Raw genomic sequence first — 21499 nt, 5'->3', positions numbered from 1 at the left:
TCAAATGGAGATGTCACCTGGTAAAGATGTCTAATTTCCAGAAAAGTGGAAATAGAAATTCAAATGCAAAATATCTTCTGTGGAATGAAGATGAATTAGTCACAAGATGATGTTTAAGTCTCATTCCACTTTGAATTCAGTAAGTCTGTAGAGAGACTTAAATTTAGTGCTTGTCTACTGTGTTAAGGTTTCTGAAGTCATCACAGAGATACAAATTCTCAGAACAGATAAAGAAAAAGTCAATTTTTCACTTTATGCTGGTTATGGGGACCTGGGCTCAGTAACTATCTCCTTTACAAAGTGGAAACATATTTTAGCAGTTTGATTTTACTGATTGATTTAGGGGTCTGAACTTACTGACAGGTTTGTCAATTTACTACTGTTTCTCCTTGCTCTTTTGGGAATATTTGAGAATCAGCCAAATCTCAAGAAGGCAGAACAAATAACTAACTATTATAATGAAATTACAATATGGAACAGGAATAATTTCTTAGGTTTACTTTTATTACCATTTCCCCAATACTCCTTATACCTACTTTGGGCTGTTTTAGAGTCTAGGCATTACACCCAGCTGATCTATGATGGCCTCTCGTGATTTCTTGGTTGGTTTTCTATGAGACATTCCTAACATAACTGTATAGCACTCTGTACTAAAACCAAAACTCATTGGATGTTCACTTTGTTTAAACAGGGACCTGAATTTACCCAATTTTGATGAGTGATTTTTGACAAGACAGAAGATATTCAGGTATTCAGAAGGCTTAAGACAAATTCATGAGATACAATTTTTAAATGAAGAACAAAAATCTAAAATGTGTAAGGGTTTAAAGAAAACTGATAATCATTATTTTCTAACATCTTAAACAAAAATGGAGCAATAGTTTTGAGTTCTTATTTTAAGATGCTTCTTTTATAGGACCAGGACTGTTTTTGGTATTTACATTTACCATGGAGGAGAAGCTATGTGAGAAAGCAAGGTTTCTATGACATCTGGAAATCTTATTTGTTTTAACAAAACCTAAAGTAATACATACAGCCCATAAAATATATCAAATACATAAATATGCATATCCCTCTTTTAAAAAGGAGATGATACCATATGCAACAACATGACCAATATGGATGAAACTGGATGATGTTGTTTTAAATCTAATGATCCAGCAAAAAATGAACAGTGCTACATGACATCTCTTACGTGAGAATAAAAACAATTCAAATGCACAGAGGCAGAGTGGGAGGTGAAGGGAGAGGCAATCGTAGAGTGGATGAATCTACAGATCTAAGGTACGTTCTACAAAAAGTGACCGCTTTGTGAGATCATGGATGAGTTAAATTGAGTATCTCTGGAGATCATTTCACTATGCATGTGTATACCAAAGCAGCATGCTGTACACATAAAATTTTTGCAGGTAAATTTCGGGCTGTTTTAATGGTATTATTAGATATTACATAGTTTATTATCATATTCTCTTTGACAGAAACTTTTTTCCCTCACAGTACTGGGGTTTGAACTCAGGAAGTCATGCTTGCTTGGAAGGGGTTCTGTCACTTGAGCCATGTCCCCAGTCCTTTTTACTTTTAGTTGTTTTTCAAATAGGGCCTTGCTCTACGTCCAAGTTAGAACTGTGATCCTTCCTGCATGGCAGCATCTCTGGATCACAGAAGTTTGCCATCACACTGAGCCATTGGGTTGCGAGGGAGAATTGTGAACTTTCTGTCCAGACTGGCTTTGAATCACAGTTCTAATCTCTGGTCCTGAGTGGCTGAGACTATAGGTGTGAACCACCACATTCAGTTCCCTTCTTGACAGAAACTTTACAGGACCTACATTATAGCTTTACTAGTTTGCTTACAAAGTTGTTTTACTCTGTTGCAGATTGCAGTACATGCTTAATTAGAAGCATTCTGGGCATTGTGACTGTTTCTATATTCAAATATGCAACACTTCCTTTGTTAACTTGGTTTCAGAGCAACATAGGAATTTATTTTGAAAAAGAGATAGGAAAGGTCTCTCCTCTATATTCATAGGTGCCCTGGGATCTGCCTTTCTTCTGAGACTGACAGCTTTCATCGTGCTTGGGATCACGTGTGTCAAAGCATGTGCAGCTACCTGACTTCCATGTATTCTGGTCATCTCTTTCCTACCTTCAATGGCAAACTGGGCCAAAGGGCATTCATTCTTTTCTCCTTAGTTTCTCTTCTCCCAAGTTCTGTTTAAAAATATCCTTTATACCTGTTTTTCTTTTCTATTTTCTTGTTTTATGTTCTTAAAATGATGACCCTGTTTATTCCAATTATGTTCAGCACTGCATACAGTGGTCCTTCATGTACCACTGTACAGAATCGTGCTGTGCATAAACCACTATGTGACTCCTTTCACTGAAGCCCAAGGAACTCAGATTTAATCATGTCATATTTATTTTAATTTGAGGTTTGGCACTAACACTCTGAAGTTTTTCATCAATTTTCATCTTTGGGATTCTGTGTGCTCAGATATAAAAGAAGGTGTAGGGCTGTGGTTATGGTCTCCTTCAAACTTAATATTTCATATAGAATGACAAGTCATCATGTAATTTAAATGGAGGCTTAGTAAATCTACAATCAACAAATTATAGACAATTTGGATGATGGAAATTATTCACACTACCTACTACCATGCATTCATGGACAAAGTGCAGAGGGCGAAGTAGAGACACGTAAGGGTGGCAAGAGTCGTCTGCATGTTCCCATAACATGATCTTTGCATCAAATTAGTACTTATTTCCACTTTTCTGTCCACTTCATTATTATCTATCCTGAACTTCTACTGTCAAATTTTTTGTTACCTGGTCTTTCAAATATTTATTTTCAAATCTATTGAGTTTAAGTAAATTTCTTATTAGTTTGCCTTTCTTAAAGTTTGAAAAATAAAATTTGAATTAATTAAATATTTAAATAAACTATTGAGAAAGTATGACAAGTTTTACATGATTTTTCTCCTCAATGTCACCGTGTATCTTAAACTTTCTTTCACTCTTTAACTTCCTTACCTTTACAATCTTATTGAGTATATACATTTCTCTAAGCAAAACCTTTTGGACATAATACTGAATTGCCAAGAAATAACTGATTCATCATTTCCCATCAATTCTAACGCTGTGGGTTCTCCAATTTAACTCCCATTTCACGAATTCCTCCTTCTAATTGGCAAGTCCATCTCATGCCATCATCAGTATCACTCCATTGGGCTAACCGCTGAAAGTTTGGCATCTGAAGAATCCCAACCACCTCTTCTGTCAGGACTGCACAGAGTGCTGACTGAACAGGGCTAAGTTAGTCAGCAACTTTCATTCGTAAACTGCATCTTACTAACGGTGAAGTCCAATGGCTTTGATGAATATGACATTAAACTTCTCAATGACTTGCTTCTTTCACTCTTAGAAAGTTTATTTTCTATCATGCCTTCTGTTTGCCTTCTCTTCCACACTTGAAGATAAATCTGAAGCTTTCTTGAGAATTGTTCTTAAATGTCTCCAGGTATTTTCTAGGCAGAGAGGGTCCATGTTTGAGAAAAGGAAAGCAGCCTAAGTTAGAAATCTGTCTCCATCAAAATTCAACTTATATTCTGAGATGTATAGTTTTCCTTAATTCCTGCAGTCTCGATGATTTCATTCTTTTTGGTTCATAAAAGGCCAACTGATATTTTTCTGTGGCATTTATTATAATGCATTTTATTTTTGTGTTACTTTTTCTCAATAAACTCTAATCTTGAGGTAAAATCCTTAAATAGGACTAAATAAATATCAAAGGAATAAATGAGTGTATAAAATGAATGAATGAATGAATGAGGAAGGAATATATCATTTTAGGTCTCAAGATAAAGAAGAATTTTTAATAGACTGTAAATAATATAACTACTTTTCCTTCATTACAGGGAATGGAATAAACCTCAAATAGAGACCAGTTTATTGTGGAAAGAGAAAACTGAAAAGAATCTGTCAAAATACAGACTCAAAATTGGATGATGGTGGTACTGTTACATCTTAGTTAAAATAATCAACATATGAAAACCTTAAAATAATTAAAACTTATAATTCATTTAGACACACAAAACATACATAAGTGTAGGGGGAGAGAGACATACATGTACACACACCCCTATGAAGCTTTCAAGTTTCTATGTAGGATAAACAGTTTAGTCAATAGTTCACTTTGTTTTCTGTTAGAGAAAATTTACAACTTTTAACATTCAGGCGATATGCTCTTAGAATAAGTCTTGTCCTATAAATAGTGTAGCTTGCTTTTTTATGACTTTTTTTCCACGTTTTATTGATCTTTCCCTTTGACCTCTGTGAAAAACAAAGAAAATATTAAGAAAGAGGTCAAAAAGGAGATATAAAAGTCAAAAAGTAACAAACTGGCCTGGTGAGTTATGTTCCAGTAGAAAGTGGAAAGTAAGAGTCGGAGTCAAAACAATTAGAGGGATAGTGAAGGTTTTGCTGCCTTATTTTTGACACTTGAGTAGGCAGGAGGGATAGAAAATAATTTGGACTTTCCAGGAAATGAGAGGAAATTATTTCACGACCTCCATGTATCTGAGAGCCCACTTTTCACACTCCACAGGAGGGAAAGTCAGACAAAGCAGCTGCTGATTATGTTTCTCCAGCTTATGTTATGTTTACAAAGCTTTCTTAACTGCTGTGACCATGGGATTGCAGTGTTTATACATTATTTGCACAAAAAAGTGCAATGAATCTCTGCTTTTAAAGGGCTTATTTACAACTACAAAGATCCACTTTATAAAAAAAACCTCACCAACAAACTGGTAATCATAGGAGCAATTATTATCTCTAGTCTACTTGATAGCCTCTAAATTAGTTGAATAAATTCATGTAAGGACCAGAACCTGAGCATCCCTCTTGGGTACACGTTTTGAAGCAGTGAACCATAAAAGCAGGGGCATTTGCATCTTATCTTCTGCTCCTTACCTTATTTAGGAAATATATGGTAAATGACACTCAGGTCTAAATGTGAAAGAGATGACTGATGATGCTTTTAACCCTCAAGAATTAGAAGTGAATCGTGTCCAAATAGTAATTCTTTTTTAAAATATGCCATAGCTCCTTGGTGACCATTGGAATGTTTCTCAGGGAAATATGCTTGCATAATATCATAATAAATACGACTGGAAATATTATAACTGGTCACAACACAACTGATCATAAAACTCTATGAACTACCATGCCTTCTCTCAGTGCATTCTACAACCATTAATGTTAATGGGAATAACTTAGCACATAGCAATGGAAACTAGAAGATGTTTTAACATCTAAACATCTAACACTTTGGAAACATAACAGTCATAAGCAAAAGCAATAGGACTCGAGCCAGATGTCTATGTGAATCTATCCTTGTAAATGGCTATCGTTTGGCATAAAAATGGCCTCTTCTCTTGGCTCAGCTACCAGTTTCTTTCTGGATATGAGTTGCTTTAGAAGTAATAGCACAAAAATTCTTACTGCTATTATTTTTTTAGGAAAATACCATGATTACAAAATGCCATATTTTAAATCTATTTGTCTTATAAAGTATCACTTAGTGATTTGAAATATTGAATGTAGAAAAATTATAGTTTGTTATTGGGTTTTAAAAATTTTTTTGGCTGTATTGAGCCTCCTGCTTAGTCGGCAGATGCTCTCCCATTTGAGCCAGGCTCCCTGGCCTTTTTTTACTTTTTTTTATTTTTCAGATAGGGTGTCCAAATTTTGTCAAGGCCAGAATCAGACTGTGATCCTCCTACCTATGGCTTCCATGCATAGCTGGGAATGACACCACCACATCTACTTTATTGATTGAGGTGGAGTCTCACTAATTTTTTTGCCTGGCCAATCAGACCTTGAACCACAATCCTCCAGACATCATCCTCTAGGGTAGCTGGGATTACAAGGGTGAGCTACGAAGTCTGACCTCAGTTTGTTATTCTGTTTCAGTCATTAACTCACTTTGAGGTTCTGGGTGAAATATTTAACCTTTCTGTGCTTCAGTTTTTGAATCTACAAAAGTGATGCAAAGCAGTGACCATACCCTTCCTGATCTAATGAAAAAAATGAATTTAAAATACAATTAGCTTATCCAAATGGATTGCTTTTAAATGGAAACTCTATTAGGAATATTCTCATTATGCAGTTATTGGCTCAAATATTTGAGGTGGCACCAGAATATTCCTTCCAGTGCTTGCAAGTACCAGACTTTTCAGAGCATCCTCATTTCCACTTCCTTAGGAGAGTAAAACTTCCTTTAATCTTTTCCCTCCTGCCATTACTGTTTATCTCCAGTATTTAACCTGACAATTTTATTAGAATGAAGCATTTGCAACTTAATGCCTATTTACTAAATGCCTTTTTTTCTTGATGGGACTGGGGTTTGAACTCAGGGTCTCACCCTTGCTAACCAGGAGCTCTACCACTTGAGCCACTCCACCTCCCACTAAATGCCTTTTAAGTGCTAGATATGGACCCTTGTGCTATAGGTTCAACAATAAATAGCAGCAACAAAAATACTGTCCTTAATAGGTGACATTCTGGTGGATGTACAGAGGAAAGAAATGAGAACACATTTAAAAAAGAAAAATATTCCTCATAGAATGAGGAGTGAAGGCTACAGAGAATGCTGATGGAATGCATTGTATTATGTGGCATCATCCAGGACAACTCAGCAACAGTAATGTTTGTGAAGACTCTCCAAGAAGGTGAAGAAGGAAGTATAAGGTATCTGAGGGAATCAGTTCTAGGCAGAGTTTAGAGCAAGGGTACCTTTTTGAGTTGGGATAATCTGTGATGTGTTTGCAGAATAGCAGAGAGGCCAGTGAGGTTTTGCAGAATGAAGTAGGGGGTAGGTTGTAGGAGATGTGGTCAGAGAAGTAGCTCTGCCATTTACTCTGAGTAAACAAGAAGCCATGGGAAGAAGATCTCAGGTCAGAATAATGTGGACTAAACTAGATTTTAAATTCATCACTCTGCCTGGATTTTGGGAACAGATATTAGGCAAGGGTAAAGCCAGAAGTCTAGTTTGGAGGCCATTGCAAAAATCTATGGAAAATGATATATAATTGTCAAATAGAAATGATATTATGTTCATAGTGTACATCATGATGCTTTGATATATGTACACATAATCAAATGATTAGTTCTATCAAAATAATTACCATATCCATAGTCATTTTCAGAACTACAATGCAGGACTTATCAACCACAGTCACTTTCTTAATCACTACCTGTTGCTATAACAAAATGCTGCAGAGTAAGAAATTTATGAACAGTAGAAATTAATCCCTTACAGTTTGGTGGGCTGAGAAGTCCAAGAAAAAGTAATCTACATGTTTAATGCAATTCCCATCAAAATTCCAATGACATTCATTAAAGAGATTGAAAAATCTACCATTAAATTTATATGGAAACACAAGGGACCACTAATAGCCAACGCAATACTCAGTCTAAAGAACAATGCTGGAGGTATCACGATACCTGACTTCAAACTATATTACAAAGCAATAACAATAAAAAACAGCATGGTACTGGCACAAAAACAGACATAAAGACCAGTGGAACAGAATAGAGGACCCAGATATGAAGCCACACAACTATAACCAACTTGTCTTTGGCAAAGGCACTAAAAATATACAATGGAGAAATGACAGCCTCTTCAACAAAAACTGCTGGGAAAACTGGTTAGCAGTCTGCAAAAAACTGAAACTAGATCCATGTATATCTCCCTATACCAATATTAACTCAAAATGGATCAAAGATCTTAATATCAGACCCCAAACTCTAAAGTTGATACAGGAAAGAGTAGGAAATACTCTGGAATTAGTAGGTATAGGTAAGAACTTTCTCAATGGAACCCCAGCAGCACAGATACTAAGAGATAGCATAGATAAATGGGACTTCATAAAACTAAAGAGCTTCTGCTCAACAAAAGAAATAATCTCTAAACTGAACAGAACGCCCACAGAGTGGGAGAAAATATTTTCCAGCTACACATCAGACAAAGGACTGATAACCAGAATATATAGGGAACTTAAAAAACTAAATTCTCCCAAAATTAATGAACCAATAAAGAAATGGGCAGGTGAACTAAACAGAACTTTCTCAAAAGAAGAAATTCAAATGGCCAAAAAACACGTGAAAAAATGCTCACCATCTCTAGCAACAAAGGAAATGCAAATTAAAACCACATTAAGATTCCACCTCACCCCTGTTAGAATAGCCATCATTAACAACACCACTAACAACAGGTGTTGGCGAGGATGCAGGGAAAAAGGAACCCTCTTACACTGCTGGTGGGAATGTAAACTAGTACAACCACTCTGGAAAAAAATTTGGAGGCTACTTAAAAATCTAAACATTGATCTACCATATGATCCAGCAATACCACTCTTGGGGATATACCCAAAAGAATGTGACACAGGTTACTCCAGAGGCACCTGCACACCCATGTTTATTGCATCACTATTCACAATAGCCAAGTTATAGAAACAGCCAAGATGCCCCACTACTGACAAATGGATTAAGAAAATGTATTTATGCACAATGGAATTTTATGCAGCCATGAAGAAGAATGAAATGTTATCATTTGCTGGTAAATGGATGGAATTGGAGAACATCATTCTGAGTGAGGTTACTCTGGCCCAAAAGAACAAAAATCATATGTTCTCCCTCATATGTGGACATTAGATCAAGGGCAAACACAACAAGGGAATTGGACTTTGATCACATGATAAAAGTGAGAGCACACAAGGGAGGTATGAGGATAGGGAAGACACCCAAAAAACTAGCTAGCATTTGTTGCCCTTAACGCAGAGAAACTAAAGCAGATACTTTAAAGCAACTGAGGTCAATAGGAGAAGGGGACCAGGAATTAGAGAAAAGGTTAGATCAAGAAGAATTAACCTAGAAGGTAACACACATGCACAGGAAATCAATGTGAGTCAACTCCCTGTATAGCTATCCTTATCTTAACTAGCACAAACCCTTGTTCCTTCCTATTATTGCTTATACTCTCTCTACAACAAAATTAGAGATAAGGGAAAAATGGTTTCTGCCAGGAATCAAGGGGTTGGGGGGGAGAGGGTGGGGGCAGGGGTAGTAAGGGAGGGGGTGGGGAGAAGGGGGAGATATGACCCAAACATTGTATGCACATATGAATAAAAAATAAATAAATAATAAAAAAAATTTTGAAAAAAAAGGAACAATAGACTCAATGTCTGCTGCTGAGGGCTGCTCTCTTGTTCCAAGATGGTGCCTCATTGCCCCACTTTACATTGTAGGAAGTGGAAAGGCAAGAGTCCTAGATAGTTCCTTCAGAATATCTAAAAGGGAAACCATATTTCATATTACATATTAGATCTCTAAAATTTCTTCATTCTGTATAACTGAAGCTTTGCACCCATTAACCACAGCTGCTCATTTCCTCTACCCACTAACCACTGGCAACCACCTTTCTATTTTCTGTTTCTGTGAGCTTGACATTTTAGATACATATACAAGTGCTATCATATAGAGTACTTGCCTTTCTGTGCCTGTCTTTTTTCACTTAGTATAATTAAGTTCCATTTACATTGTCCTGAGTGATAGGATTTCCTTCCATTTTAAGTATGATTAAACTCCATTGAAAAAAATACTTACTACATTTTCTTTCTGTGTGTTTTCATGAATGGGCAATTAGGCTGATTCTATATTTTGATAATCGTGAATAAGGTTGCACTAAATATGGACATCCAGATGTCTCTTTGGAATGCTGAATTCATGTCCTTTGGGTATATACACAGTAGTAGGATTGTTGAATCATATTTTTTTCTATTTCTCACTTTCTGAGGAAACTCCTTACTGTTTTTCACAGTGACTGTACCAATTTACATTCTCACCAAGAGTGTATGAGTAGTCTGTTTTCTCTCTGACCTTACTAACACTTGTATTTTGTCTGTTTAACAATAGCTACTCTAAAAGTTATGGGGTGATTTCCCAAGTGGTTTTTATTTGCATTTATTCCCCTGTTGATGAGTGAATTTGAAATATATAGGCATACATATTTTCAATTATTTTCTGGCCATTTGTATGTCTTCTTTAGAGAGATGTTGATTCAGGTCCTTGGCCTATTTTTAATTGAGTTTTTTGCTTTCTTGCTACCTTACATATTGTAAATATTAAGTCCTTATCAGGTACAAGATTTACAAATATTTCTGTTAGCATTTAGTTGATGGCTTCCTCTGCTGTGAAGAAGGCTTTTAGTAAGATGCAATCTCATTTGCCTATGTTTGCTTTTGTAGCCTTTGCTTTGGGAGTCATATCCAAAACAATTATTGCACAGACCAACATCAAGAAGCTTCTTCTTCTGTTGGCTTTGTAATTTTACAGATTTAGTCTTACATTTAAACCTTCAGTATGTTTCAACTTGATTTTTACATAGTGTATGAGGTAAGGGTCCAGTATCATTCTGTATGTGGATGTACATTAATTTCAATATCATTACTGCAGCAACTATCCATTCTGTATTTTATGTTCTTGGCATTTTGTCAAAGATCAGTCAACTTTAAATATATGGAGTTTTTAGAGTCTTGATTCTGTTTCATTGGTGTACATATTTAAAAACATTGAAATCATGTCAAGTGTCTTTTTTGATCACAATGGTATGAAATGAGAACTCAATAAATGAAAGAAAATTGGAAAATACACAATTTTGTGGAAAGTAAATAAGACACTCCTGAACATAAAATGAGTCAATTAAAAAAAATCAAAAGGGGAATAAAAATGACCTTAAGACAAGCAAAAATGGAAATACAACATACCAGAACTTATGGGATGCAGCAAAAGATGGTGGTGGCTTTGGCCAGAGTGGTAGCAGTAAAGGGACTGAGAAATTGTAAGATTAAAGATATGTCTTGCATTAGAATGAAGAAGATTGATTTACTTTTAGATTGATTTTTTGGGGGCAGTATTGGGGTTGAAACTCAGGGCCTTTGTCTTGCTAGAAAACACTCTACCCCTTAAGTCATGTTCTCAAGCCTAGATTGAATTTTGATATGGAAGAAAGGATGTCTCTAAGGGTTTAGCTTGAGCAGAATAAGCCAACATTAACTAAGACATAAAAACTTGTGAGAATATAGAATATGAAAAATTTAATTTTAAACACATTGGGCAATACATATTATCTTCAGAATAAAAGTGTTATATGAACAATTCTAATATCTTAATATTCTAGGATGAAATTAGGGAGTGGTCCAGTCTAGGATATAGTTTTGGGAATCATAAGCAGGTGGGCAGCTCTTACATCTAAGAAACTGGATCAGATCAGCAAAGAAGCAAGTGTTGACAGAAAATAAAATAGGTCTAAGGCTTTAGTTGGATTTCTTCAACAGAAAGAGACCATGGGAGAGAAATTCATGACAATGAGCACTGACAAACTTCTCTGAGAAGTGCCTTTTTTGTTCATTATGTTTTTTTGGGTGCAGTGGTGGGGATGGAAATCACAGCACCATACATGCTAGGCAAATGCTCTATCACTGAACTACATTTCTAGAACAAGAAGTTTTTGTTTGTTAAAGAGGAGCAGAAAATGGGGCATAGCTATAAGGATGCACGGGTCCCTTAGAAAGCCATTTTCAAGAAAGAAAAAGTATTTCTACAAGGTAGAGTAGTTCTATTCTTTTTTAAAAAAACTTTTATTTTATTCATATGTGCATAAAATGTTTGGGTCATTTCTCTCCCCTTCCCTCTCCCTCCCACCCACTCCCTCCCTCACCCCCCCTTACCCCTTGCTACCTGGCAGAAACTATTTTGCCCTTATCTCTAATTCTGTTGAAGAGAGAGTATAAGCAATAATAGGCAGGACCAAGGGTTTTTGCTAGTTAAGATAAGGATAGCTATACAGGGAGTTGACTCACATTAATTTCCTGTGCGTGTGTGTTACCTTCTAGGTTAATTCTTCTTGATCTAACCTTTTCTCTAATTCCTGGTCCCCTTCTCCTATTGACCTCAGTTGCTTTAAAGTATCTGCTTTAGTTTCTCTGCGTTAAGGGCAACAAATGCTAGCTAGTTTTTTGGGTGTCTTCCCTATCCTCATACCTCCCTTGTGTGCTCTCACTTTTATCATGTGATCAAAGTCCAATTCCCTTGTTGTGTTTGCCCTTGATCTAATGTCCACATATGAGGGAGAACATATGATTTTTGTTCTTTTGGGCCAGAGTAACCTCACTCAGAATGATGTTCTCCAATTCCATCCATTTACCAGCAAATGATAACATTTCATTCTTCTTCATGGCTGCATAAAATTCCATTGTGCATAAATACATTTTCTTAATCCATTTGTCAGTAGTGGGGCATCTTGGCTGTTTCTATAACTTAGCTATTGTGAATAGTGATGCAATAAACATGGGTGTGCAGGTGCCTCTGGAGTAACCTGTGTCACATTCTTTTGGGTATATCCCCAAGAGTGGTATTGCTGGATCAAATGGTAGATCGATGTTTAGCTTTTTAAGTAGCCTCCAAATTTTTTTCCAGAGTGGTTGTACTAGTTTACATTCCCACCAACAGTGTAAGAGGGTTCCTTTTTCCCTGCATCCTCGCCAACACCTGTTGTTAGTGGTGTTGCTAATGATGGCTATTCTAACAGGGGTGAGGTGGAATCTTAGTGTGGTTTTAATTTGCATTTCCTTTATTGCTAGAGTTGGTGAGCATTTTTTCACGTGTTTTTTGGCCATTTGAATTTCTTCTTTTGAGAAAGTTCTGTTTAGTTCACCCGCCCATTTCTTTATTGGTTCATTAATTTTGGGAGAATTTAGTTTTTTAAGTTCCTGTATATTCTGGTTATCAGTCCTTTGTCTGATGTGTAGCTGGCAAATATTTTTTCCCACTCTGTCGGTAGTAGTTCTATTCTTTACTCAGTGAAACAGGGAGCAAAACTATTAGCAAAGAGAAAATATGAGGAAAGGAAATTGCTTTGAGGGCTGGAGGGTTATAAAATAAATAGACTAGGAAAATTTGTGGATCACCTACAATAATGCTGAGTGTTACAGGGACTACCATGCCCAAAATATGAGACCTAGAGATGTGGCAGTCATGTCTAGGGATCCATGCACTTTATCATTCAGTTTCTTTTCCCTGTTATCACAGGATTCTTATGACATCTTTTTAGATGATCTCAGGTTATCTTGACAAATAATAAGCAGATGTTCCAGATTACAAAATAGTAGTATTTATTCAAGTAATACTTAAAGTGACTTTAAGTGACTCTATAATAAGTCAACAAAAATTCAGTTTCCACTTGTTGGGTCTGTTTCTTCCTGTTTGTATGGCTGCATACACATCTTTATATCTGACTCTTCTAGCAGCAATCCTGCTGCCTTTGTCATAGCCTAGGCCTCGTGACATCTGGTCCAGGTTGCACATGTCCTATTGTGTGTGTAGGCAATTCTTTTCTCTACCTCCTTATGGCCTCAGCCTTCCTGAGGCCCTCATTATCTTTTACCTTGACCATTATATTTTCCTCCTGACAGTGCTCACTGCTTTTTATTTTGTATTCTGAAATTCAATTCACATGCTATTTTAAACCAGAACTGACAGTATTTGGCCCTGGCTTAACAACCTGCAATAAACTGCATTGCCAGTAGGATACGTTTTAAACATCATAACCTTAGCTGACCTTTCTGGTCTCCTTTGCATATTTCCCTCCCTTGTCTGACACTCATCTCAAACCACCACTATCCCACATGCACCATGTTCTTTCCTCCTTTAATCCATGAATATGCAGCTCTACCTGCCCTTTCCATGGATAGAAGAACAATCCAGAAGACTGAGCTCGGGCCTTGCTTCAGAGTGAAGTCTCTGAGCTATTTGGGTGCAGATCCCAGCTTCCTGGGTTGTGTTCCCCTCTCCTCACTAGAACATCAGTTCTCTGAGAGCAGGATTTTTTGGCTTACTGCTGTATCCCTCATGTCTAGGACTACTCTTTGTTCAATCAAGATACACAATAGCTACCTTCCAGATGAAGAAAGGGCTCTTTAACCCATGTGGGTCAAATGGAGAACATGACAAATACTTAAACACGACTGCCAAATACTTCTTCCTAATTTCCTTCTAAGTATTTTGGTAAATTTAGGTGTCCTACTACAATCTTTCTTATAAATGTTCTTCAAAGGGCTTCAGTTCTAGGAAATAAGTAATATAAAGTTAAGGATCTTGTTCACAGATAGCCAATAACATGTATGTGATGATCCAGACACAAAGTAGTCTCTACTCATATTTTCTAGCTTCAGAGGTCTATACTTAATTCTTAGCATGATTAAGGGTTTATTTTAAAATAAAGTTGCTATATTTTATAAAAGAAAACATGTTATAAATAAGTGAGTTGTACATGGAAGAAACAGAGTAATTTAAAAATCTCTTTTTAGTCAATAAAACTAAGTTTTATTGACTAAAGAGTACTCCGTTCACTTCTGCTATCTTCTGATTGTTTTTGTTGGAAATCAGTAACAGCTTTTACTAGTAATGTGCTATTCTTACCATGGGAAGAAATTAGTCTTTTTGAGCATTTTTCATGTGCCTATGGGCCATTTGTATGTGCTTTTTTGAGAAATGCTTTTTCAGGTCCTTTGTGCATTTTTAAATTGGGTTATTTGTTTTCTTGCTATTGAATTAAGATTTTTTAAAAATATGTTTTGGGGTATTAATCCAATGGTTTGAACAGTGTATGAATCTTAAAGTTATTGGGTCTCAAACATTCACTGTTTCTATGGCCATTTTCCAAAGCTGAGAGCTTTGTTAAAATGAAATTTTCTAAGGCATAAAAATAGAATACACATTTTTAATTATAGATGTGCCCAGTGTACCACTGTGCTTTGCCCCTTGGTGGTGTTCTTTGTTGACTTTTACTTTTTAAAAAAGTTTTGAAGTGCTGAGGATTGAACAAGGGCCTTGTGAAGGCTAGACAAGCTCCTGGTCATTCCTTGACTTACTGTGCTTATTTCTTTAATTTCTTACTTCTAATAGTTGGGTTCCCTGTCATCTCACAAAGTCTAATCAATCTGATGCTTGTGAGAGTGGAAATATTGTAATGACTGTGGTTTGTGTTTCAGTTAATGCAACTTGTTTTTTACAGCAGCTTTAGGTTTTATTTTAAAACGACTAGAAAATAGTTTCCATACACTTCCCCACACACCACAACACAGTTATTTATATTCCACCCTGCAGTGGTACATTTATATTACTTGACAAGCAAATATTGAAGCACAGTTATTAACTAAAGTCCCGTAGATTACACTGTTGTTAACTCTTGGTTTTATGTATTCCATGAGTTTTGACTAATGCATAATGACATGTGTTCTCCACTACAGTATCACTGAGTAATTTTGATGCTGCAAAAATTCTCTGTTTTCCAGTTGTCTATCCTACTTTTCCTCCCCTCAAACTTTTGACAACTATTGAATTTTTTTATGTTTTCTATAATTTTTCATTTCTCAGTATGACTTTCATTTTCAATACATGAATACAAAGGGGTTGCTTGAAAATGGACTAATATCATTTTTAAGAAAATTAAATTCTACTTATTCCAAATCTATTTTTTAGAAGATGCATTTCTGATTGGAATATTCTCAGTTGATGTATGAGTTGTGGATGTTCAGCAGACATCACTGTATAAGTTAGGGTTTTCCAGAGAGACAGAAACACCTATCTACAGATAGATAGATAGATAGAGAAACAGATAGATGAGAAAGGAATTATTAGGGCAATTCACTCATACAATAGTGGAGGAAGAACCATGGAAGCCATGAGAACTTAATTGGAGGCAGAAGAACTTAGAGTCAGGGCAGTGGGTGTTGCAGCTATAAAAACCAAAGTTTCAAGGGCCCATGGTGATGGTGGGGATAAAAGTGGTGTGAGTCCAAGGCTGGGGAGACTGGAGTTCTGATGTTGACAGGTGGAAGAAGACAGGTAGTTTCTCTCTGGAAGACAGAACAAGTATTCATATATCCTTCAACTCTTTGTCATATCTAGACATCCAGCCAACTGTATGCAGCCACCCATATCCACTGTAGACCTTCCCCAATCAGCCTACTATGCACACATCTCAACCTCCTCCAAAATACCCTCATAGACACACCCAGAAATAATGTTTGATCAACTACCTAGGTGTCCCTTAATCCACTCAGTAGACACCTGAAATAACCATCATAGTCTCCCACTATAATATCTTGACATCTTGTTTTCAATTACGGTTTATACAATGCTGTCCTGGCAAATAGTGTAGGAGCAGAACACTGCATGCATACCAGTCTAAGAGGTAATTTTGTTATTGGTGAAACTGAGGTACTTTAGAGAAATTTCATCTGGTATCTATATGTATAAATTTGACGACTATTTAGGAAGCTCTATTTGACTTAAATTTGATCTGAAACTTAATCCTACAGATGTCATCCATTTTCTGTCAGATCATCATGATGTTTCTTCCTTCTCTACTCCCTTTGCTCTTTCCTTCTATCATTCTTTCTTACATAAATATTTATTATAAAATTTCAGTGTCATCATTTCCTTCCCTGCCTATGCCCTTCACACTCACTACTCCTTCAAGAGATGTAGCCAGCACTTAGTATTGCCAAACACATGATCTGAATATGGTGATATCCCTAAAATTTCTTATGTCTCTGACTTCCTGACCCAGCAATTCCTCAGTAATTCCCTGCTGTCCCCCTTTTAAGCCACATCAACTCCCGATTGTTTTGTTAAAGCACTCCTTTAAACTGGCTCTTCAAAACATGTTTTTGCCACCTGCTCAATCTTTTCAACATATTTCAACATCCCTTAAAACTACAAATTGGATACTGACACTTCACATCCCTTAAAACCTTTTCATTGCTCCCCAGTACATGTAGGATAAAATCTTCACGTGGGGTTCACTATTCTTAGTAACTGACTCCCACCTACTATTTCAGTTTGCCATGGGGCAGAAGGCCTCCCATTTTGTGGATGCCACAGCCACACAACCCTCTTTCATGGAGCACCTTGATCTCTCAGGGTAATTATGTGTGCTGTTCCAAGTCCATGAAATTTTCTTCCTCCCCTAGTCAGGTCTCATGGCGTCACACAAACAGATTTTTTGGATAGTAACTCATAAGTTGTATCATCAAGAAAACATTATCCTATGGATGGCATGCTACTGTTATGAAGTTTAATGGTATCTTATGTTTGTATTTTAGATGCACATTTTTATAATTGCATTTATTTGTGTGATTATTTGATTAATCTTTTTCTGTAACCTAAGCAGATCTCATGCAGATTGGCCTCTTTTTGCTTATAAGGTTTGAGTTTGAGTTCAAGACCTAATTTAGCAATGTTTAGGATGAAATATGCATATACATTTATTCAGTGAATGAATAATTGGGTATCTCCAAACATATATTTTCTCTATCAATCCATTGCTTCAGTGTTCTTCTTGTCTTGATAACTTTGTAGTATCAATTGATACTGTATAGCATTAATAATTAGAATTATAAAAGAAATGTAGAGAATGGTTGCTGAGTGACACACAACTTCTTTTGTAGTAGGTGAGTGCTAAAGAGTGCTAATAGGATTGATTTCCTAACCTCTGGACTATTCTCATCTTTATAAAGGGCAGTTGTCTTTTACTGGTTGTGCTAAATTATTTTCCCCCAATTTTTGAGAGTTGTTCTCAAAAATTATTTTTAAATGTCTTGGCTGTGCAATTAAGAATATTCCTTAAATAATTGCATTTTCTAAATGAAATTTAACAAATTGGTGGACAGTGCTTCAAATTTTGGACCTAACTCATATCAACACTCTTCCTCAGCTGCAGAAGTATCTGAATGGTTCTTCTCCACATCTTCTCCCTTTATGGACTTCTGGAATCTATTGTATTTTCTGAACTCCATTTCCGTTTTTATGTGTTCTGGTAGTTACTCTGCAAACTCGATTTTGGACAAAGGAAATAGAATAAAAACAAGTTTAGTTCACTCATCTCTGCGTCTCCTTCCCACCTCCACATCATTGAAAAGTCCCCTGCAGCTCTCCTCCCTTCTGTGGATCAATAGTTCTTGTCTTAGTTTAATGAACACTCCTACATTGATCTCTCTCAGGTGCAGTGTTATTTTATGACAGGGTTCTTGGTTACAACTCGCTTTTAGCTATGTCAGTTGAGCACCCTGCCATTCCTATACAAAGTGGATCCCAACAATAGGGCCGTTGTTCATCACAGTGATTTTTTCTTTCCTTCTCCTTTTGGAAAAAAAATAGTAGATTTTTTTTCCCCACTTAATTCTTTAACTTGAGTTTTTGATTACATTCTTGGAAGAATGTAAAAGCAGTTCAAGAATTGTGTGAAAAACAGCAAAAAGAAACTATGAATCTTTAAAGGCTTCTAAAAACCACTTTTCTGAAAACTGGAAGTTATAAGAGCCTCCTTGGTTATTTTTATTTCCATTATGTCTGGTTACCATAGTAGCAAGTCTTTGCATAATCCCTCTCCCCAGGAAAAGAGTTGAGGTATTTGTATAGGACAAGAAACCCCATGTCCAGAAATGCTGCAAGGAGGAGGGAGCTTGGTGGAGGGTGTGGTCAGCTGTGGGTGGTTGTTCTAGATCTCCATGTTGAAAGCTCATGCCCAGGGCTCTTTCTTTCTCATTTTGCAGTGTGTGACTGATTAACACAGGAACCACCTACTCTAAGACACACTGGGTCAGTTTCATCTTCTGCACATCTTGTCTTGTGTACCCCCAAATTATAGTTGAGATCCCATATAAACTTTTCTCCTCTACTGCTCTCTTAAGAAAATTGCCAACTTGAGTGACTTTGTTTTGTGCACTGGTTCCCTGTAGGTAAGTTATGCATTTTTGTTCTTAACTTTTTTAAGAGCATTAAATGTTTAAATGTACATTATGTCCCCACTGTTCAGGATATCATGGAAGTATTGACATGTTCAGATCTACAGGAGAAGGCCCACCTCTTTGGATTTGCAGCAAAAACAAGATTCTGTATCTAATCTCCCATTGCCCTGCAAAAGACTGATTTCTGCATAGCAGCCAGTATGATCCTCCAAACAGAAGTCAGATCATATTCTTCCAGTCCTCATAAGTAGCTACTGATTCCCATGACACTTAGAGCAAAAACTCTTCTGAAAAAAAGACTGAGACTCTGAGTCTCCACCTTCAATCGGCCTGCCCAGCCTGTTGTCTACCACATTCCTGCTCAAAGTCGGCCAACACAAGAATACCTCACTTGTACTTATGGTTGCTTCTGTCTGAGCAACCTTCTCTTGGTTCATTTACGGTGCTTAGTCCCTCCTTTTTGGAAGGTCTCATTCAAAGGTCTGCTTCCACAGAGACTTTCCCAGTGAACCTCAGCTGAGTTTCACCCATTCTCAGCCCTGATTCTAACCTTTCTTATGCCATTTCTTTGGTTTGTTTCTATCTTTTGCAGTTAGGATGTAACTTCTCTGAAGGCAGAGCTTTTATCCATTGTGTTTATCTATCTAGCACCTAGAAGTGTAGCTGGAACATGGTTCTGAATAAATTCTGTCAAATGAATGAAATTCCATGAATAACATTATTTTTAATGGAAAATTCACTTGGTTCTTCAGAGAAAAATGAAGGCTCCTCAGCACTCTCCTGAGACACTGGCATCCTCTTGTTGGCTGTGTCCAGTTCATGGGGTAAGCTGTTAGAGTCTGGGAGAAAGACAGGGTGAATATGTAAAGGGTAACAGGATCTACTGCTGAGATCAACTCTGAGCACATTTTTGACCTGGATCAATTCTCTAGTCATATGTTTTCTGGCAGCAGACTGTTCTTTGTCACTGCCTGTTTTTTTTTTTCAGCAATGTACCTCTTGGCCACTGTGAAATGGAATGCTATTTTATAGCTTCTTTCCTAAATATTGAAATTAAGTTGAAATACATACTTTCTATTGGAGAGTATTTAGAGCAGGTAGGGGAAAATGTTTGCAATGAAAATGATAATCATCTCTTCCTTAATTTTACTTTTAAGGAAAATCATTACATTTCTTACCACATTTTTAGTGTCTATTTCCTATTTCATCAGGCCCAACATGCCATGAAGGAAACTGCCTTCTTAGAGATCTTTAAAATGCTTGTTCTAAACACTTCTTACATCTCTTTCCAATTTGCAGGGAGTTTCACAGAAATCTAATAGTAGAGAAAGCAAGAGGGATGGTGGGAGGGGGATGGAGTTTGAAGTCATTTAGATAATAGAGGACTCTACTTGTCCAATTCTGCCACCCATAAGCTGTGTTAAATTTGGGAAGCTAATATGTTGTGCAGAGCCTCAGTTTTCTCATTTGGAGATGTGCATAATAATACCTTACAGTGTAGGTATGAGGATGAATGTAAATGAGAAATGTAAATGTAGCTGTAAATGTGAGAATCTTTGCCACACAGCATTACTTAAAAAGCCTTACACCTTTTTGAATTACTTTTCTTCATGTTCTTACTCAAGCACATATTGAGTGTGTGTATGTACTCTGTGCTACACATGTGATAGCCTACACATAGACCTAGATGCCCTGCTTGCTCCAGCTCCTGGGCCTTTCAGATTCTGCTCTCATTCTGCCTGGATCTGAAATTCTTTCCCATGCTCATCTTTTTTTTTTTAATTAATGAATTTTAAATCTTTTTTGCATATTGTTATGAGATCATCAGACTGTATTCATGCATTTTCATTCAATACATGAGTCACTTTGGAAAATAGCTAATTCCTTTAAAAGAACAGATGATTGAAAACAAAAAACTTGTTTTCGTGTGCTTAAAAATGTCCTTGCTCCAATCTTAGCTGAATTGAAACACATCTTCTTGTAACTTAGTTGCCTCCCCCACTGCTCAAAAATGACTGTACACATGCTGGAGGTTTTTTCCTCCCTAACAATTCATTACATTGAGTGGCACATGAAATACCCCATCTGTCTTTCTTGCAGATACATCAATACTGGCCAACTCAGATTGAGCTATCTAAACCAGCAATTCATTAACTGGTAGCTCGCAAGCCCTGTTGTTTCATTACTGCTCCTTAATGTGTCTCTGTTATTCAGAGATAACATGAAGTTTCTAGTTTTCTACTTGGATGTTAAGCTTTATAAAATACAATTGCTTTTCTCTTTTATTCTAGTAGTAGGCCACGGCTTCTGTATACAAGACAATAAGTGAGAAAATCTGCCAGTTATCCTATGATGCTGAATAAACCAGAACCTTCATATTGTTTTTTTCCTTATATTTCAGTGCATTCCTCCCTGTCTTTCTGTACATTTTAATTATTTTTCTTTCTATCTCTCATATTTAATTATATTATAGATTGAAATGGAAGTCAAGAGATTATTTTCCTCTTCATCATCTTGGTAATGAGTTGTCTCTATTTTTGGTGGTTGAATGTGACAGGGGAATAAATCATCAGATGCTATTTCATACTGAAGATATCTGAATTGTAACATCAGTTGATATTTCTAAATGCA

The sequence above is a fragment of the Castor canadensis genome, chromosome 9 (genome assembly GCF_047511655.1).
Source record: "Castor canadensis chromosome 9, mCasCan1.hap1v2, whole genome shotgun sequence".
In the NCBI taxonomy this organism is placed as follows: Eukaryota; Metazoa; Chordata; class Mammalia; order Rodentia; family Castoridae; genus Castor; species Castor canadensis.
This window is presented reverse-complemented; position numbering follows the sequence as displayed.